This window comes from Hemitrygon akajei, chromosome 11 (assembly GCF_048418815.1).
Source record: "Hemitrygon akajei chromosome 11, sHemAka1.3, whole genome shotgun sequence".
In the NCBI taxonomy this organism is placed as follows: domain Eukaryota; kingdom Metazoa; phylum Chordata; class Chondrichthyes; order Myliobatiformes; family Dasyatidae; genus Hemitrygon; species Hemitrygon akajei.
This window is the reverse complement of record NC_133134.1, coordinates 43,582,839-43,601,890: the sequence shown is the minus strand read 5'-3', so window position 1 is coordinate 43,601,890 and position 19,052 is coordinate 43,582,839. Positions and strand designations below refer to the sequence as shown.

Sequence of the window (19,052 nt, the reverse complement as noted above, 5' to 3'; positions counted from 1 at the left end):
AATTCAAGGTTGTTTTCCAATGTGGTCAAAAGACAGAGCTCAATTGAAAGTATAATGACTAAAACATCAAGCTATTCAACATTTCCACTACTGTTTTATTTCACTTCTAACAGCTAACATATTTCATCTAACCTCAGTACAAGTAATTTAGTTTTAAGAGCATTATACAATTCAGGAATGGTAAATATATTGTTTCAATATCCACTCAGGTGTGGAACCCAGTGTAGTCTTCTGCTGCTGTAACCCATCCACTTCAAGATTCATGTTGCATGTTCAGAGATACCCTTCTGCACATCACTGTGGGAACAGCTATTTGAGTTACTGTTGCCTTTCCATCCGCTTGAACTAGTCTGGCCAATCTCCAGACCTCATGAACAAGGCATTTTCACCCACAGAACTGCCGCTCAAAGGAGGTTTTCTGTTTTTCGCACCATTCTCTATAAACTTTAGAGACTGTTGTGTGTGAAAAGCCCAGAGATCAGCAGTTTTTGAGATGCTCAGACCGCTCAGCCTGGCACCAATAATCATTCCACGTTCAAAGTCACTTAGATCATACTTCTTCTCCATGCTGCCGTTTGGTCAGAACTGTACCTCTTGACCATTAAAAGACGTACAGTAGCATGCGAATGTTTGGGCACCCCAAGTCAAATCAGGACTTGTTTTCCAAAATGCATCAGTCTTGTTTAGATGTTTCTTTGCAAACTTCTGACGCTGAATTTTGTGGCGTGGATGCAGGAAAGATTTTCTTCTGATGATTCTTCCATGAGCCATATTTGTGCAGGTGTCGCTGCACAGTAGAACAGTGCACCACCACTCCAGAGTCTGCTAAATCTTCCTGAAGGTCCTTTGCAGTCAAACGGGGGTTTTCAGTTGCCTTTCTAGCAATTATACGAACAGTTCTCTCGGAAAGTTTTCTTGGTCTTCCAGACCTCAACTTGACCTCCACCGTTCCTGTTAACTGCCATTTCTTAATTACATTACGAACTGAGGAAACAGCTACCTGAAAACGCTTTGCTATCTTCTTATAGCCTGCTCCTGCTTTGTGGGCATCAATTATTTTAATTTTCAGAGTGCTAGGCAGCTGCTCAGAGGAGCCCATGGCTGCTGATTCTTGGGACAAGGTTTGAGGAGTCAGGGTATTTATAAAGCTTTGAAATTTGCATCACCTGGCCTTTCCTAATGATGGCTGTGAACTAGCCATAGCCCTAACAAGCTAATAAAGGTCTGAGACCTTGGTAAAAGTTATCTGAAAGCTCAAATCTCTTGGGGTGCCCAAACCTTTGCATGCCACTGTACCTAACAAAGTGGTCTGTGAGTGTGATGATGCTCCTGTGAAAACAATGAGCACACTTCAATCCACTAAACTTCAGACCTGTAACAAAAATGAAAAAAATATTAGGTAAGTACTTCTTTTCAAATTACAATTTAACAATTAATCAGACCTTGTGTACAATGGAATCCAGAGTTCAAATGACCTTATAACTTTGCACCTTATTTACCTGCACTGCACTTTGTAATCACAACACTAATCAGCACCATTATTGCTTTTCCCTTGTACTAATTTAATGTAATTATGCCATGGACTTACCTGTATAGATAGCATCCAACAGCAAATGTGACAATAAACCAATTTAAACTACTGAACAAGAAGTGTAATAGAAGTGCTCAACAGGTCAAGGAAAATCAGAACAAAGGTAACATGACTCTGGGAAGAGAAAATAAAGTTACAGAGGGTGGAAGGACAAAGGACACTTGTTTCTAATAGTGCAAGGCTCAGGTCTTTGAAATTCCAAGAGATCACCCAGTCAAATTAATGGGTGCAGTTGGAAAGAGCACAGAAGCTATGAATAAGGGCAGTGAGAACAAAGCACAAGTTGCAAAATTGTGAATTTTTTCAAGTGTGGAATTAACAATTGCACTTTAAAGGTGAACAGATAATCTAACCTGGTGTGGGACAGTGCAATAAGGTCAACACTAGTGGCAGTAATGCAGGTGGAGTGAAGAATCACACCTCTGGTACAGAGAACACAGCTTGCATTAGCATACTGGGTAAACCTACAGGGCATGGAGAAAACGAAGCAAGCAGATAAATTACCAAAAGGAGAAATAAAAATCATTAAAAGTGAAATAAAAAGGTGTGGATAAAACAAAGGAATTAAGAGAGAACAGGAAGACATATTTATAATATCCAGAAAGAAGTGTGATGGTTGAGAAATATGGCAGGAGAGTTAATATTGAGTTGGAAGTTTGGATGCATAAAGAAACACAAGAAAGTCTGCATTTGCTGGAAATCCAAAGCAACACACAAAATACTGGAGGAACTCCGGTCGGGCAGCATCTATGGAAATGAATAGTCAAATGTCGATTATCTGTTCATTTCCATGGATGCTGCCTGACCTGCTGAGTTCCTCCAGTATTTTGTGTTGGGTTAAATAGTACATTGTTTCCAATAAACAAACAATGGCAGGTGCAAGTACTGTAATCAACAGTTGAGTATGTACTGATAGTATCCAATATTATCAAGAGGATGCTTGATTTTAAAGTTATTATGGAATAGAACACTAACAGTATTTTGCAAAAAGGATCTCAGGATTATTCCTTTAAATATACAGTGCAGTTTTAAAAATATACAGGGTTTTTTAAATTTGATTCAAATAAACATACAGGTGGCCCCCATTTTTTTGAACGTTTGCTTTATGACATCTTGCTGTTACGAAAGACCTACATTAGTTACCTGTGTTTGCTAACAGAAGAGTGTTTCACTTTTACTAAAAAAGACAGCGCGTGATAAAAGGCTCCTCTTCGGAACTGCATTCTAGCCGCCATAGCTTAAACATGTGCCTGTGAGCATCTGTGATTTATCTCGATTTACTTTGTGCATTTGTTAGCAAGATAAGTTCTACGGTATCTGAAAAGCCTAAAAGAGCTCATAAGGGTTTTACACTTAGCGTAAAACAAGAAATAATTACCGGTAAGTGTTTCGATCATGGTGAACGAAGTAAGAACACTGTCCGCGTGTTGAACTTGCCTGTGTCCATCGTTTAAGTGCAAAGAGAATGAATCTTGAAAGCTGCCAATGGTTCGTTCTGCTCGTAGCAAAGTGGTCTCTTTTAGTCGGCATCCAATAATGGATAGAATGGAGAGTCTTTTGCTCGAGTGGATTGATGGATGTACAAAGCATGGTGTTCCGTTAAGTTATCATATACTTAAGGAGAAATCAGTCAGCCTTTTTAATAAGCTGAAACAAATCACTGGACGATGGTGATGAAAGTGTTGCGAAAGTGGAATTTAAAGGTAGTCATGGGTGGTTTGATTGGTTTCTGAGGCGAGGGCAGCATCATAGTTTAACATTTACTGGAGAGAGTACTTCAGCTGATACTGAAGCTGCTGAGAAGTTTCCAGCAGAACAGAAGAAAATAATTACAGAAAGTGGTTATTTGTATAAGCAAGTGTTTAACTGTGACGAAACTGCAATTTATTGGAGAAAATTGCCAAGCAAGACATTTATTTCGATAGAAGAAACTGACAGATGAAGAGCTGATGCAATTGCAAGAGGAAAGGAAACGCAGTAGCGAATGGCCCGAAAGTGAAGTCATCCAGGAACTGAACATGAAGCGATTGTGTGAGATTTTTGCCGCAATTGACAACGCTGTAATGATTGCAGAAAAGTATGACTTTAATTTTGAAAGGGTACATAGGTTTAGGGCATATTTGCAGGATGGTTTGAGTGCTTACAAAGAACTGTTTGATAGAAAAATGCACGAGGCTAAGCAGTCAAGCATACTGTCGTTTTTCAAGCCTTCTACATCAGCCGATGAACCTCAACCTTTGACATCGAGGCAGGCAGACATAGAAGATGTTAGTGACCTGCCTGCCCTGACGGCAACAGACGACAATGAGTTGACACCCCCAGTCTCCTGTACCTCCCACCACCCCAACCTCCGATGACTCAGCCTAACACACCATCATCAATGTGCTCGCTGGCTTCCCGATTCCAGTAACTGAAACTACTGTACATACATTATTTCTACTTTATATAGGCTGTGTATTTATCATATCATTCCTGCTTTTACTATATGTTACTGTTACTTTAGGTTTTATTTGTTATTTGGCATGATTTTGTAGGTTATTTTTTGGGTCTGGGAATGCTCACAAATTTTTCCCCATATAAGTAAATGGTAATTGCTTATTCACTTTAAGACATTCCGGCTTATGAGCCATTTCATAGGAACGCTCTAACTTCGGATAGCGGGGGAAACCTGTATAGGGTTTAGATATTCTGACCCACACTCCAGTTCAGAAGGTGGCACTAAGATTGTATGACTTACAGCCAGTTGTCAGCTGTCAAAGCCAGGAACCAAGCAGCTGTACGCAAAAGAACAGTACTGTGGGGCATGAACAGGGCTGGATGTTCAAGAGAAAATTAGGCCCACAACCAGGACAGTTTCTGTGCTGCCAATTATGCAAAACATTTTTTGTCAGTTCTGATAGAAGTTGTTAATCCAATATATTAAAGCAATTTCCCTATCAAGACATCACTTGGGTTTTAACATTTTGATTTTTCAACATCCGTTCCTTGATGTCCATTTATTGGTATGCGGGTTTTATCAGCCACAAATAAGAACAGTGGGCAATAAGCTTAGCATACCAGTTAATTTTGGCACCCTTATCTTACCAACAACAATAGATAATGCTGTTGTTAACTTTCAGAGTATGCCACTCTCAAACTGGCAAGCCACCCAACTATAAACAATGACAGCAGCATGAAACACTGCTTGTTGTCCTTTCAGTTACTGCTGATATCAATCCAAAATTTGAAGTATCCACTAGCTCGTGAAAACCTATCAACACCAGGTGGGAGGTACCAGATGATAGAAATGCAATTATCGTACTTCCTATTAAATCAAAATCCTGAAACCTGGAGCAACAATTTGCTGGAAGAATTCAGCGGTTCATGCAGAATGTCTGGGAGGAAAAATATCAACAACCTTTCAGGTCAAGATCCTTTATCACTCTTCCAACAGATTGCTGCTCAAGGCGGTGGTATGGATTATTAAGGACCCTCATCATCAGGGATGTGCCCTCTTCTCTCTACCGCTGGGGACAGGCCCAGACTCAACAATTATAAACTGTCATTCCCACCACCACACTATCAGATTTCCAAAGTTCATGGTCACTACTTGGTTTTGTGTTGCACTATTGATAACAATACTCCATACCTTTAAACTACGTTATTGCCGTAAAATGAACCTTTCACGTCATAGGTGATTGATAACAAACAGAAAAAATTCTTTAATTAAAGCTCAACAGGTGCAAACACTTACATTGTAACCTTAAAAAAAATTAGTAAAAAAATTCTGCTCATCATCAAATTTGGAACCGCTGGTGAATATCATTCTATACCATTGTGTCGTTTAACGTGTTAAATATGTTTGTATTTAATATATCAGCACCTGATACTGCAAATAAGCATTTTTGAAAATAGAATGCTGTGCTGAATAACGACTGCAATTTGTAGTTTCATACCGTGAATTGTCAGGCATTTACAATCACCTCACCTTCCTCACTCTGGAACACAAAGGGCCGCAGCGCCGCCGAGCTACCGATTTAAACCGCCACTACGTCGTCCCGTCCCCACACCTCTTCCCCCGCCCCCGACACTGAATAACACATAAATACCAGCTTGTTTAAGGCCGTTGAATTCCTCCATGCTCGGTCCGATCCCGTCCCATCTGGCCCAGATAATCTCGCGAGATCTCGGAAACGTTAGTAGGAGCGACGCCGAGCGGGTTGGGCCGGCTGGGTGGAAGTAATGTTTTGATGTTAGGTCAGCGGTAGTTTCCCTTAAGCTTTGGTTGGCCAGTTTGTTTAATTTTACGTATTTTATTAATTTATTTTCTTTCCTTTTATTCAGCCTAGTAGTTTGACAGGGTTAGTCGCCTCTGGGGGGAGTGTAGGGAGACTGTGGAATACTCCAGAAGTAAGGGTAGCTAAAAAAACAAGAGGTGCATCAAGTGAAAGACCCGATGTGATAGGGGACAACAAATTGAGGAAAATGGGTGACTTGGAGAAATTTATAGTTCTGTCTAAAATTGAAAGTCTGAAGGAAGGGGAAGGAGGATTTAGAGTCCTTAATCCTTCAAAAGCGGTAGCAGCATTAGAGAACCAAATGGGTAAAGTATTCTAGGCCAAGATTTTGTATAATGGATTGCTGAAGATTTGTTGCAAAGATGTTGACCAATATAGCAGTGCTAAAACGGTGGGAAAATTGGTTGTGACAGTGGAGTGTATTACTCTGAAAGATAGGAAGGGAGATGGGGGGTAGTGTATGGTATTTGGTCTGGCATGACTGAAAAGGAAATTTTGGACAATGTTAAAGGGGGTCGAGTGATTGAAGCTAAGCGATTAAAATCGAGAGAAGGAGGGTGATTGGTGATCCCAACCAGGGATCACTGGTTGGCTTTGCGCGGCCGGCGGGAAGTACTGGCCCGGAGCTCAGATAGGTGGGCGCCGCCTCTAAACCTGTTTAGCACACCGAATGTTCTTGGGGAACCCGGTGCTAAAATATTTGTAGACGACCTCATTGGGGCTCAGGGTTTCGTAAGTAGCAGAGCAGCTACCTCGCTGCGATCTACTGAAAGTCATCCCTCGAGCCAAACTTTTGTTGGCTGATAGATCCTACCTACCTACACGCGCCCTGTTGCACTCCTCACTTGATCGGTTGCTTTCTCCGGACTGCGACCGCTGTGGCCCCGGCACAGGGACCTCCAACCCTTACCTTGTCCGCTCCACCCACCCATGATCAGCCGCGACTGGCCAAGGCGTCTGACAGGCGGGAAGCTGGAGTTCGGGCCCAGAGGCTGTCTAATGAGGTAATGAGGCCCTCAAAGCTGCTTCAGCACCTTGAGTCCAAGCATCCTGCACTTAAAGACAAACCCATTGAGTTTTCTGAGTGGAAAAAACATGAGCAAGCGAGACGGAAGCTAAGTGCTGAGAGCCATGGAAATTAAATTATGGAATAGACTGGACATAAGGAACCCCGTTTGAGTATCGCTGTATACCGGCCGTGTTTAACACCCCCCCCCCCCCCCACTACCCTCTGTCGGCTGGTCTGCAAGAATATTGTCAATATTAAACCGGTCCACAGTGCAAAAAAGGTTGGTGACTCCTGAGTTAGGTTCTGTGGAAGAGATCGAGAATCCCGGATGGTCTGTTGCCTCCCTGGTGCCAGGGTCCGTGATATCTCGGATCGAGTTCTCAGTATTCTCAAGAAGGAGGGTGAGCAGCCTGATGTTGTGGTCCATGTAGGGACCAATGACGTGGGTAGGAAGAATGAGGAGGTCCTGAAAGGTGAGTTTAGGGAGCTAGGTGCCAAGTTAAAGGACAGGACCTCCAGGATAGCAATCTCAGGATTGCTACCAGTGCCACGTGCAGGTGGGTTTAGAAATAGTAAAATAGTGCAGATCAACACATGGCTGAAAACATGGTGCAGGAGGAAGGGCACCAGATTTATAGATAATTGGGCAGTTTTCCAGGGAAGGTGGCACCTGTTCCAGTGGGACGGTTTACATCTGAACTGGAGGGGGACAAATATTCTTGCGGATAGGTTTGCTAAAGAGGCTCCAGTGGATTTAAACTAGATATGAGAGGGGAGGGGAACCAGAGTGTAGGAACAGATGTATGGGAGAAGGAAGAAAAAGAAGACAGTGAAGTTCTTTGTACTGTTAGAGATAAACAGAGGAAGAGGTGGAGAATTTCTTAAATGCATTTATTTTAATGCCAGGAGCATTGTAAGAAAGGTGGACGAGCTTAGAGCATGGATTGATACCTGGAAATATGATGTTGTAGCTATTAGTGGAATATGGATGCAGGAGGGGTGTGATTGGCAATTAAATATTCCTGGATTTCGTAGCTTCAGGTGTGATAGAATCGGAGGGACAAGAGGAGGTGTTGCGTTGCTTGTCAGAGAAAATATTACAGCAGTGCTGTGGCAGGATAGATTACAGGGCTCATCTAGGGAGGCTATTTGATTGGAATTGAGGAATGGGAAAGGTGTAGTAACACTTAAAGGGGTGTATTATAGACCACCTAATGGGGAGCGAGAATTGGAGGAGCAAATTTACAAGGATTTGTAATAAACTCAGTGTTGTGATTGTGGGAGATTTTAATTTTCCACACATAGATTGGGAAGCCCATACTGTAAAAGGGATGGATGGGTTGGAGTTTGTAAAATGTGTGCAGGATAGTTTTTTGCAGCAATACATAGAGGTACCAACTAGAGAAGGGGCAGTGTTGGATCTTCTGTTAGGGAATGAAATAGGTCAGGTGACAGAGGTATGTGTTGGGGAGCAGTTCGGGTCCAGTGATCACAATGCCATTAGTTTCAATATTATTATGGAGAAGGATAGGATTGGACCCAGGGTTGAGATTTTTGATTGGAGAAAGGCTAACTTTGAGGAGATGCGAAAGGTTTTAGAAGGAGTGGATTGGGACAGTTTGTTTTATGGGAAGGATGTAATAGAGAAATGGAGGTCATTTAAAGGTGAAATTTTGAGGGTACAGAATCTTTATGTTCCTGTTAGGTTGAAAGGGAAGGTTAAAAGTTTGAGAGAGCCATGGTTTTCAAGGGATATTGGAAACTTGGTTAGGAAAAAGAGAGAGATCTACAATAAGTATAGGCAGCATGGAGTAAATGAGGTGCTCAAGGAATATAAAAATTGTAAGAAGAATCTTAAAGAAATTAGAAAAGCTAAAAGAAGATACGAGGTTGCTTTGGCAAGTAAGGTGAAAATAAATCCAAAGGGTTTCTACAGTTATATTAATAGCAAAAGGATAGTGAAGGATAAAATTGGTCCCTTAGAATTAGAGTGGACAGCTATGTGTGGAGCTGAAAGAGATGGGGGAGATTTTGAACAATTTCCTTTCTTCGGTATTCACTAAGGAGAAGGATATTGAATTGTGTAAGGTAAGGAAGTTATGGAAACTATGACAATTAAAGAGGAGGAAGTACTGGAGCTTTTAAGGTATATAAAAGTGGATAAATCTCTGCGTCCTGACAGGATTTCCCTAGGACCTTGAGGGAAGTTAGTGTAGAAATAGCAAGGGCTCTGACAGAAATATTTCAAATGTCATTAGAAACGGGGGTGGAGCTGGAGGATTGGCGTATTGCTCATGTGGTTCCATTGTTTAAAAAGGGTTCTAAGAGTAAACCTAGCAATTATAAGCCTGTCAGTTTAACGTCAGTGATGGGTAAATTAATGGAAGGTATTCTTAGAGATGGTATATATAATTATCTGGATAGACAGGGTCTGATTAGGAACAGTCAACATGGATTTGTGCGCGGAAGGTCATGCTTGACAAATCTTATTGAATTTTTTGAAGAGGTTACGAGGAAAGTTGGCGAGAGTAAAGCAGTGGATGTTGTCTATATGGACTTCAGTAAGGCCTTTGACAAGTTTCCACACGAAGGTTAGTTAGGAAGGTTCAATCGTTAGGTATTAATATTGAAGTAGTAAAATGGATTCAACAGTGGCTGGATGGGAGATGCCAGAGAGTAGTGGTGGATAACTGTTAGGTTGGAGGCCGATGTCTAGTGGTGTGCCTCAGGGATCTGTACTGGGTCCAGTGTTGTTTGTCATATACATTAATAATCTGGATGATGGGGTGGTAAATTGGATTAGTAAATATGCAGATGATACTAAGGTGGGTGACGTTGTGAATAATGAAGTAGGTTTTCAAAGCTTGCAGAGAGATTTAGGCCAGTTAGAAGAGTGGGCTGAAAGATGGCAGATGGAGTTTAATGCTAATAAGTGTGAGGTGTTACATTTTGGTAGGAATAATCCAAATAGGACATATATGGTAAATGGTAGGGCATTGAAGAATGCAGTAGAATGGAGTGATCTAGGAATAATGGTACATAGTTCCCTGAAGGTGGAATCTCATGTGGATAGGGTAGTGAAGAAAGCTTTTGGTATGTTGACCTTTATAAATCAGAGCATTGAGTATAGGAGTTGGGATGTAATGTTAAAATTGTACAAGGCATTGGTAAGGCCGAATTTGGAGTATTGTGTGCAGTTCTGGTCACCAAATTATAGGAAAGATGTCAACAAAATAGAGAGAGTACAGAGAAGATTTACTAGAATGTTACCTGGGTTTCAGCACCTAAGTGACAGAAAAAGGTTGAACAAGTTAGGTCTTTATTCTTTGGAGCATAGAAGGTTGAGGGGGGACTTGATAGAGGTATTTAAAATTATGAGGGGGGTAGATAGAGTTGACGTGGATAGGCTTTTTCCATTGAGAGTAGGGGGAGATTCAAACAAGAGGACATGAGTTGAGAGTTAGGGGGCAAAAGTTTAGGGGTAACACGAGGGGGAATCTCTTTACTCAGAGTGGTAGCTGTGTGGAATGAGCTTCCAGTAGAAGTGGTAGAGGCAGGTGTGGTATTGTCATTTAAAGTAAAATTGGATAGGTATATGGACAGGAAACGAATGGAGGGTTATGGGCTGAGTGCGGGTCAGTGGGACTAGGTGAGAGTAAGCGTTCGGCATGGACTAGAAGGGCCAAGATGGCCTGTTTCCGTACTGTAATTGTTATATGGTTATAATATATTCGACCTCCCTTGCGCTGTTATAATTGCCAGAGATTTGGACAAGTTGCTGGTTCGTGTTGAGGTAAAAGAAGATGTGTGAAATGTGGAGAGGATCGTGATATTAGAGCATGTAAGGCAGTGGCACCTAAATGCAGTAACTGGAGGGGACCATGCAGTGGCGTTCAAAGGATATGAGTATTTTATCAAGGCAAAGCAGATTCAGGTTGTTAGTAACCAACAAAAAATATCATGCTGAGGCAGTAAAGAAAGTTGATAGAGAGCAAAGGATAAGTAAGGAAAAGATTGGAATGATTGGGGAGTCAGCACATTCCGTGTTTTCCAACTATAGTTCCATCAGATATGTTGTTGAAGACTAAAGTCTTTTTTGGCGTTTTGTTGTTGATATACTGGTCGAAGCTAAAACTACAATCAAGAGGTTGGATATGATAAAAGTAGTTGTTGGAGCTGCAGAGAGATTCCTTAATATGAAACAGGTTTTACAGGAAAAATTACATGAGTATATGACAGACAAATAATCACTGGAACAGCTTCCCAGTTGTTAGGGTCAGAGAAAATGGAGGAGCTTTATGTGGATAAAGAGGCCAATAATTAATATTTGGATGTTTTTAATATTACAATGGAATGCAACAAGTTTAATTGGAAATGGTCAAGAATTAAAAAGATTTGTTGGAATTTTTAAAGATCAGCCTGATTTGATCTGTATACAGGAGACATGGTTAAAGCCTCATTTAGATTTTGTGATCCCTGGATATGATAGCAACACACACAAAATGCTGGTGGAACGCAGCAGGCCAGGCAGCATCTATAGGAAGAAATACAGTTGACGTTTCAGGTTGACGAAGGGTCTTGGCCCAAAACGTTGACTGTACTTCTTCCTATAGGCAGCCTATAGATGCTGCCTGGTCTGCTGCGTTCCACCAGCATTTTGTGTGTGTTGCTTGAATTTCCAGCATCTGCAGATTTCCTCGTGCCTGGATATGATAGTTTGAGAGATGACAGAATGGGTAAATCTAGTGGAGGGTGTGCAACTTTCATAAAAACAGGACTTCAGTTTAGAAGACTTGATTTTAAATCTAACCTTGAAATTGTGGCTGTGGAGGTTTGGAGCTCTCATGGTCAAACAACTTTCATTAACTTTTATAATCCATGTAATATGATGATATCAGATTTTGATGAAATTATGAATAAGGTAAGATCTCCAGTAATCTGGGTTGGAGATTTCAATGCCCATAATCCTATATGGGGTAGTGAAAGTAAAGATAGTAATGGAGTGATATTAGAGGAGTTTCTAGATAAATATAACATGGTACTTCTAAATGACAGAAGGTCTACAAGATTTAATATTGTAAAGAATACTTGTAGTCATTTAGACTTATCAATCACTTCCTCAAACTTAACCAGGGATGGAGAATGGGATGTTATGGACAGATACACACTAGGAAGTGATCACTATCCTATTATATGTAGATGTAGTAGAAATTTGATTGTAGAAGTTGAGGAGAGGGCTGCTAGGTATAATTTTTCATTGGCCCGTTGGGACAGGATTTGGCAAATAGTTGTTTGCAGACAATGGTGCAATCTGGAAAAGAGGAAGAAATGTCAAATATATATTAAAGCAGGTACAAAAGGCTTTAAGGTCAGTTGAAAACTGGGCAAATAAATGGGGTTTCAGGATTTCTGCTTCTATATCCAAATATATGAGTTTTGACTTTAGAGGAAAGATTCCTGCTTGTGAATTGTGTCTATATGATTCTCCATTAGAAAAAGTCAAGGTATTCAAGTTTTTAGGTGTCTGGTTTGATAAAGATTTACTTGGAGGGTTCATAATAGATAAAACAACTGGAAAGTGTGAGAAAGTTTAAATGTTATGAGAAGTATTGCTGGATGTGACTGGAGAGCAGGGCGGGAAACTGTACTTAATATATGTAGCTATGATTAGATCATTTATTACTTATGGTTCTGCTGCTACAGCAGTGCTTGAAAAATTAGACACTGTGCAGTCTAAAGCACTTAGACTCTGTTGTGGAGCATTTAGAACAACATCAGTCCTTGTATTATGTGTGGAAATGGGAGAAATGCCTCTATATTTAAGACAAGTTAAGTTAGGCCTGCAGTATTGGGCAAAACTAAATGGCTTCAATCACAGCCGTCCATTAAAGTGTCTTTTGCAGGAGATGTCGGAGCGTCAAAGTAAAGTTAAAAGATATCCTTTTTTAGATTTGGTTAATAACTGGGCTGTGAAATTGAAACTGATTGAGGAAGACATAGCTGACCAAATTTGCTTGCCACCCATTCCTTTTTGGCTTTTGCCAGAACCAGAAGTAGACCTATTCATCCTTTTTCAACTTCAAGGAAGCAGAGTAATTTCAACAGCATCGACCATAAATGAATATTTAAATAATAAATGGGGATCTTATCTGAAGATTTTTACTGATGACTCAGTGGACCCAGAGAGCAGTAAGGCAGGATTTGGGATGTACGTGTCTCAACTTGGAGTTGAGATTGGTCACTGGGTTTCAGATGGTGTTTCTGTCTTTGCAACAGAATTATTAGCAATCCTCTGGTCCTTATAGTGGATAGAAGACTCTCGACCATGCAGGGTTATCATCTGTTTGGATTCTGCTGCTGCCTTAGAGGCTATAAAAGGAAATAAATCAAAAGCTTGTCCTGTCATAGTTATTGAGATTCTCTTAGTTTTGTTTACAGTAGGGAAGATGGGTTGTGAAGTCAGATTTACATGGATACCTGGGCATGCTGGGGTGGAGGGAAATGAAATTGTGGATGGCATTGCAAAGTCTTCCTTACAGAGTGGGCAAGTAGGAATTAGAGTACCCCTAGGCAGAGCAGAATTGAGAAGTAGGATTTTAAAAAAAAGGTATAGAGAAGAAGTGGCAGGAGATTTGGAAAAATGAATTAAAGGGAAGGCATTTCTTTTCTGGTCACCCACTAGTTAAAAAGGTCTCTAAATTATAGAGGTATGGTGAAATTAACAAGACTTGGGTTGGGGCATTGTGGGCTAAACTATTATTTAAAAATAATAGGAAAACATCCTACTGGATTATGTGACTGGTAGTCCAGAGACAGTTCAGCAAGTTTTACTGAGTTGTAATCGATATAAAATTGAAAGAAGCATATTGTTCAAGAGGCTGTCTGACTTAAATGTATTTTGTTTTTCTATTAAATCTTTGGCGACCAAAAGAACCACCATCTGATTGAAGAGTTTATTATTCAGTTTCTATGTGCGATTAGTTTATATTTGAGTTTCTTGAAATTCTATAATTATACATCCTGCGGAGGGCAGTAATATGCCCAGGTTCATCTAAACTGCCGGAAATAGAAGAAGCTTTAATAGAGTGCGCGCCAGAGTTCGGCCTTCTGTGGAAAATTATCATGCAAGTAGTTTGTTGGGGATCCTTGGTAATTGGGCCATCTGCCCTCCAGGCCTCCTATCCAAGGCCGGGAAGCACCTTTCTTCAATTAATAAAGCTTATTTTGCTGGCCTTTTTTGTGCCCGATGCGAATCTAATCGATGGCAAGGAGTTTAATACTGGCTGAGTCCTGGGGCTTCTCTACCCCAATTAGGCCGAGCCAGACTGAACTAGCAACTGCCTTTATTTCTGTACAGTAGTGGATTATATCTGTTTTCTTGCATGAAAAACAGTTCCCAGTCCTAACCTTAAAGGGAATTATATTTCACTTAAGATTTATGAAGAGAGTCTGAGCTATTCATGTGTGGCTGGGCTTCAGTAGAAAGATGCATCAAAGGAAATTCAGCTGTATAATCTTTGCTTTCACTTGAATCAACTTCACAACCACATCCACGCTTTTATTAACATATTCAGGAACTGTGATGAGATGAAGCTTTATGTTTTTGCAGTTGTTAGCATTTTGTTTAAAAATACAACAGTGCATATGAGTACATAGTGATTGCAGGTGGAATTGGTATTGGTGTCATGATCGATGATAATTGATGGAGCAACCAGCTTGGTTGTAATATTGTAATGAGTGGGAATTTTCAGTAAGTGAATTTGCTGCTGTTGTCTATGATAGAATAGTGACAAAGCCAAATAACTTATAGTGATTTCATTTAAAATCTTTCAGGTCCATTAATAGTAGGCCAGTATTTCATCCATTGGTGACTGAAAATTCTAACCCCTTGTATTTTTTTTACTGTACACATCAACCATAGAGACACTCCCTTAGAGTCAGGGAGTTTTGAATCTGTTTCTTTAGTGAGAAAAGTAAAATAAAAGGAATAGTACCCAGAGTTTTGTAATAATGGATGATGATTTTCATAGTGCGGTACCAGGATGTAATTTTAAGATCAGGGAATGCTATACTAGAACAATTTTATTTATGTAATGCTGCATATTAATTGTTTTATTACTGTGGGCAATTATTGATGTAGACCTGTCTAGAATGTAGATTTTACTCTGCTTTTGAAATCTGAATGTGTTGCTACTACATCCTGTGATTTATTTTTTGCTTTACAGCAAATGGCGGACGACGCCGCTGGTAGAGGAGGATTTCGTGGTGGGTTCGGTTTTGGCGACCGTGGGCGTGGTCGAGGCCAGGGTGCACGTGGTGGTAGAACTGAAGATAAATAAGATTCACAATTGAGTAAATGAAATAGTTCTTGGCTTTTTTTTGTGTGTATATGCACAAACTCTTGTGGCATTAGTTTTGAAATGTGTTCCTTAAATCTCCGCAGTGGGTACCAGTAACATCTTGGGCGCTTGGTAAAAGATATGAATATCAAGACTCTGGAAGAAATTTACCTTTTCTCCCTTCCTATTAAAGTAAAGTCCTGATGATTTAATATTCTTACTTTGACATGTTACTTCTTTGAAAAGTAAATTTTAAATTTCCTTTTTGAAATTTTCGGACTTTTGTTGGTATTGGAGACTATAATGGCCATGTTGGATTGGGTGTCAAATGTTCAAAAGAAGTAGCCACTGCCATTCGAGGGGCTATCATTCTGGCAAAACTATCAATCATTCCTGTACGACATGGTTATTGGGGTAACAAAATTGGAAAACTACATACTGTACATTGCAAGGCAAGTTCACGTACTGATAAGCATTCTTCATTTAACGTAGTAAGATTTCAGTTATATTTGTGGTTCTGTGAAGGCAGTGATATAGCAAATACCTGGCACAACATAAATAATTAATTCAGACAATTGTTTGGTATTTTGGCTGCATTAAATGTATGTATAGGGGTAAATCAAGGGGTACGTATGGATCCAAGTGGCTGTTCTACCATTAAGAGAGTTGCATATACTTTCTCCCTTTAAAACAGAGCAAAGGAATGATACTCTATTATGGAAAGATAATAATCGACCTGACATGTCTCATAATGTAATGTTAAGCAGCATTACCTGCATATTATTTTTATGCAGCCCTCTGTCCAAAGCCATTGTATCTTTTGTACGCTATATTACAGGCATATTGCTCATCATTTTCATTGTAGTCTGAACAAAACTTTGCATATCTTGGTTTAATGCCAGTTCTTTGTGTAGAAAGGCCACCATTCTAGCTTTTTTTGATTCAGTCCCTGCCAATATTTTAATGTGTATGCATTTTAAAAGTCCATTTTTAAATGGTCTTTTCTGCCCTTTTCAGTTCCTTACTGGTTCCCTTCTGCAGTCTGTCTGATGAAGGAACTTTTCTCTGAAATGTTAACCTTTTTGCTCTTGCCACATATGCAACCTGACAGGAGTATTTTGTGGTTTTATTTCTGGTGTGTCACTTTCTGGTTGTTCACCTGCATTGGTCCTAAACATAAAAAGCGCTGACTTCTGATAAGGATTTTTAGTCTGTAGAAGTTGCATCTTTTCATACAGTATCTGTCTTGCTGTGACCCTGGTGCAAATTGCATCAAATTGAGTCCACTTTGTGTGAACCCTGTTTTTGTAGTCCACTTTCTGCCTGTGCCAGGATGAATGCCAGTGTCACAATGTTTCTTAGCCATTTATTCATCTGCTTATGCCAAATGCTAGTTACCATGTGGCAGTGGTAAACAAAATGCAGGCAAAATCTCAAGCCTGCTGTAAAATGTAGGTCCTTGCGTCCAAAGTTATAACTGCATCTTTCTAATCAAATGTACTTTCTATATGGCTTGAAATAATCTATTTGCTGACACCAGAGCAGTTTATGGTCCAGTCCACTAGGGGAAAAAGTGATTCTAGATTGGGTGTTGTGTAATGAATTAGATTTGATTAGGAAGCTTAAAGTAAAGGAACCTTTAGGAATCAGTGATTATAATATAATATAATTCACCCTGCAGTTTGAAAGAGAGAAGCTACAGTTAATGTTTCAATGGAATAAAGAGAATTGCGGAGGCATGAGAGCGGAGTTCACCAAATTTGTTTGGAAGGGGACAGATGATCAACTTGCTGTGTGATCATTCTTGCTGACAGGCTGATAGATGCAAATAAATAATTTATTTTCAGGACAAACAATATTCATTCGCTCAACTTCATCTTTCCTTGCTTGCCCAGTAAACTTGTTGAAATTTCAACTATGGCGGGTCTCCTAATGTCGCCCGATATTTGCCACCTTCTTCACAGCAACATTTTCTAGGCAAATGAGACAAACTGGTTTCCCAGCTTGCTCAATGAAGAAATAATCTAGTGTCCAGGTGTCTTGGAAATTTTGGCACTCAGTGTCTACCTTCCTGCGTTTTGCATTCATTGCCATTGGAATTATTTTCTTCGATTTTATTTCGAAGCATGAGTTATTCAACAAGTATCGTAGCACATGGAAACATCTGGATATTTAGCATGGATTTCTTGTTAAAACACAGTGATGCTGTTTTTGTTTACAAATTTGAACGATCCCATCTGAAAACCGGCGCGTGCATGGAGAGTATCTAATATATATTAATAAGGTAATCTGCCTTCCCGTCATTCATATGTACCTGTGTTTAGTTTGGAACAAAACAGAACCTGGGGCCAGTGTAACAAGACGCTATGCATGTCCATCAGTGTGGTCACGTGAAACACTCAAAATAAGGAAAAATCGCTCGTGTGCTAGATAAGCATAGCATCCCAATTTTTGCTCGCAGGCCAGTCAAAATACCAGGTTGCCTTCCCCTGGTCTACGCTATGGAAGACAAAAGCAGTACATGAGAAATTCGAGTGTCAGGGCACAACAGTGTAGTTGCTATTACTAAGGGAGAAGGTATTTGGAAAGCTTGAAAGGTCTGTAAGTAGGTAAGTTACCTGGACCATATGGACTACATCACAGGGTTCTTGAAGAGGTTTTGGAGTGATCTTTCAAGATGCACTAGATTCTGGAATGTTTCCAAAGGACTGGAAAGTTGTAAATGTCACTCCACTCTAAGAAGGCAGAAGAAAGGAAATTAGAGGCCAGTTAGCCTGACTTCAGTGGTTGGGAAAATGTTGGAGTTCATTGTTAAGGATGAGATTTTGGGGTACTCGGAGGCATATAACATGCCAAAGTCAGCATAGTTTCCTTGAGGGGAAATCTTGTCTGACAAATCTGTTGGAATTCTTTGAGGAAATAACAGGCAAGGTTGACAAAGGAGAGTTGGTGGTGTTGCTTGCTTAGGTTTTCAGAAGGCCTTTGATATGGTGTTATAGGAAAGATATGAGCATGGATAGAAGAATGCTGACTGGCAGGAGCCAAAGAGTTAAAACAACAGAGCCTATTCTGGTTTGCTGCAGAAGATTAGTGTTCCACAGCGGTCAATATTGGGAGCACCTTTTACCTTGTATTTCAGTGATTTAGATGGAATTGATGGCTTTGTGGCCAAGTTTGCAGATGATACATAGATTGTTCAGGAAGCCTGCAGAAGGACTTAAACAGATTGGGGGATTAGGCAAAGAAATGGCAGTTGGAATGTAGTGCAGGGGTGTGTATAGTCATGCACTTTGGCAGAAGGAATAAAGGCATAAAATGGGGAGAGAATTCAAAAATCAGGTTCAAAAGGACTAGAGAGTTCTCATACAGGATTCACTTGCAGGTTGAGTCAGTGGTAAGGAAGGCAAATGCAATGTTAACATCCACTTTCAGAGGACTAGAATATAAGAGCAGGGAGGTGATGCTGAGGTTTTATAAGGCATTGATCAGACAGCACTTGGAGTACTGTGGGCAGTTTTGGGCTCTAGGTGTATTGGCATTGGAGAGGGTGCAGAAGAGGTTCACAAGAATGATTCTGTGAATGAAAGGGTTAATATATGAGGAATGTTTGGCTCAGGACCTGTACTTGCTTGAGTTTAGAAAGACTGGATATTGCTAAACCCTGGTGAATATTGAAAGGCCTAGATAATGGATGTGGACAGCATGCTTCCTATTGTGGGTGAGTTTAGGACTAGTGGGCAGAGCATCAGAATAGAAGGATGCAGAAGAGGATTTCTGTAGCCAGAGGGTGGTGAATCTGGAATGCAATGCCTGGACAGCTGTAGAGGCCAAGTCAT

The 19,052-nt window shown here is 40.3% G+C and overlaps 1 long non-coding RNA gene and 1 other non-coding gene across 6 annotated transcripts in view; one reads left to right on the top strand and one right to left on the bottom strand.

Annotated features, from left to right (window-relative positions):
• Positions 1–4,585: 4,585 nt before the first annotated feature.
• On the bottom strand, positions 4,586–4,715 carry LOC140736416 (small nucleolar RNA ACA64). The gene has a single exon (XR_012100949.1). It is a non-coding gene; the product is annotated as a small nucleolar RNA ACA64 (small nucleolar RNA).
• A 1,002-nt stretch (positions 4,716–5,717) lies between these two features.
• LOC140735548 (uncharacterized) overlaps positions 5,718–19,052 on the top strand; it is a 72,864-nt gene continuing 59,529 nt past the window's right edge. For 3 of the 5 annotated variants that reach the window (XR_012100775.1, XR_012100773.1, XR_012100774.1), the window contains exons 1-2: positions 5,718–5,827; positions 15,103–15,229. This is a non-coding gene — a long non-coding RNA (uncharacterized lncRNA). The other 2 variants (XR_012100776.1, XR_012100777.1) reach the window with 2 other exon arrangements.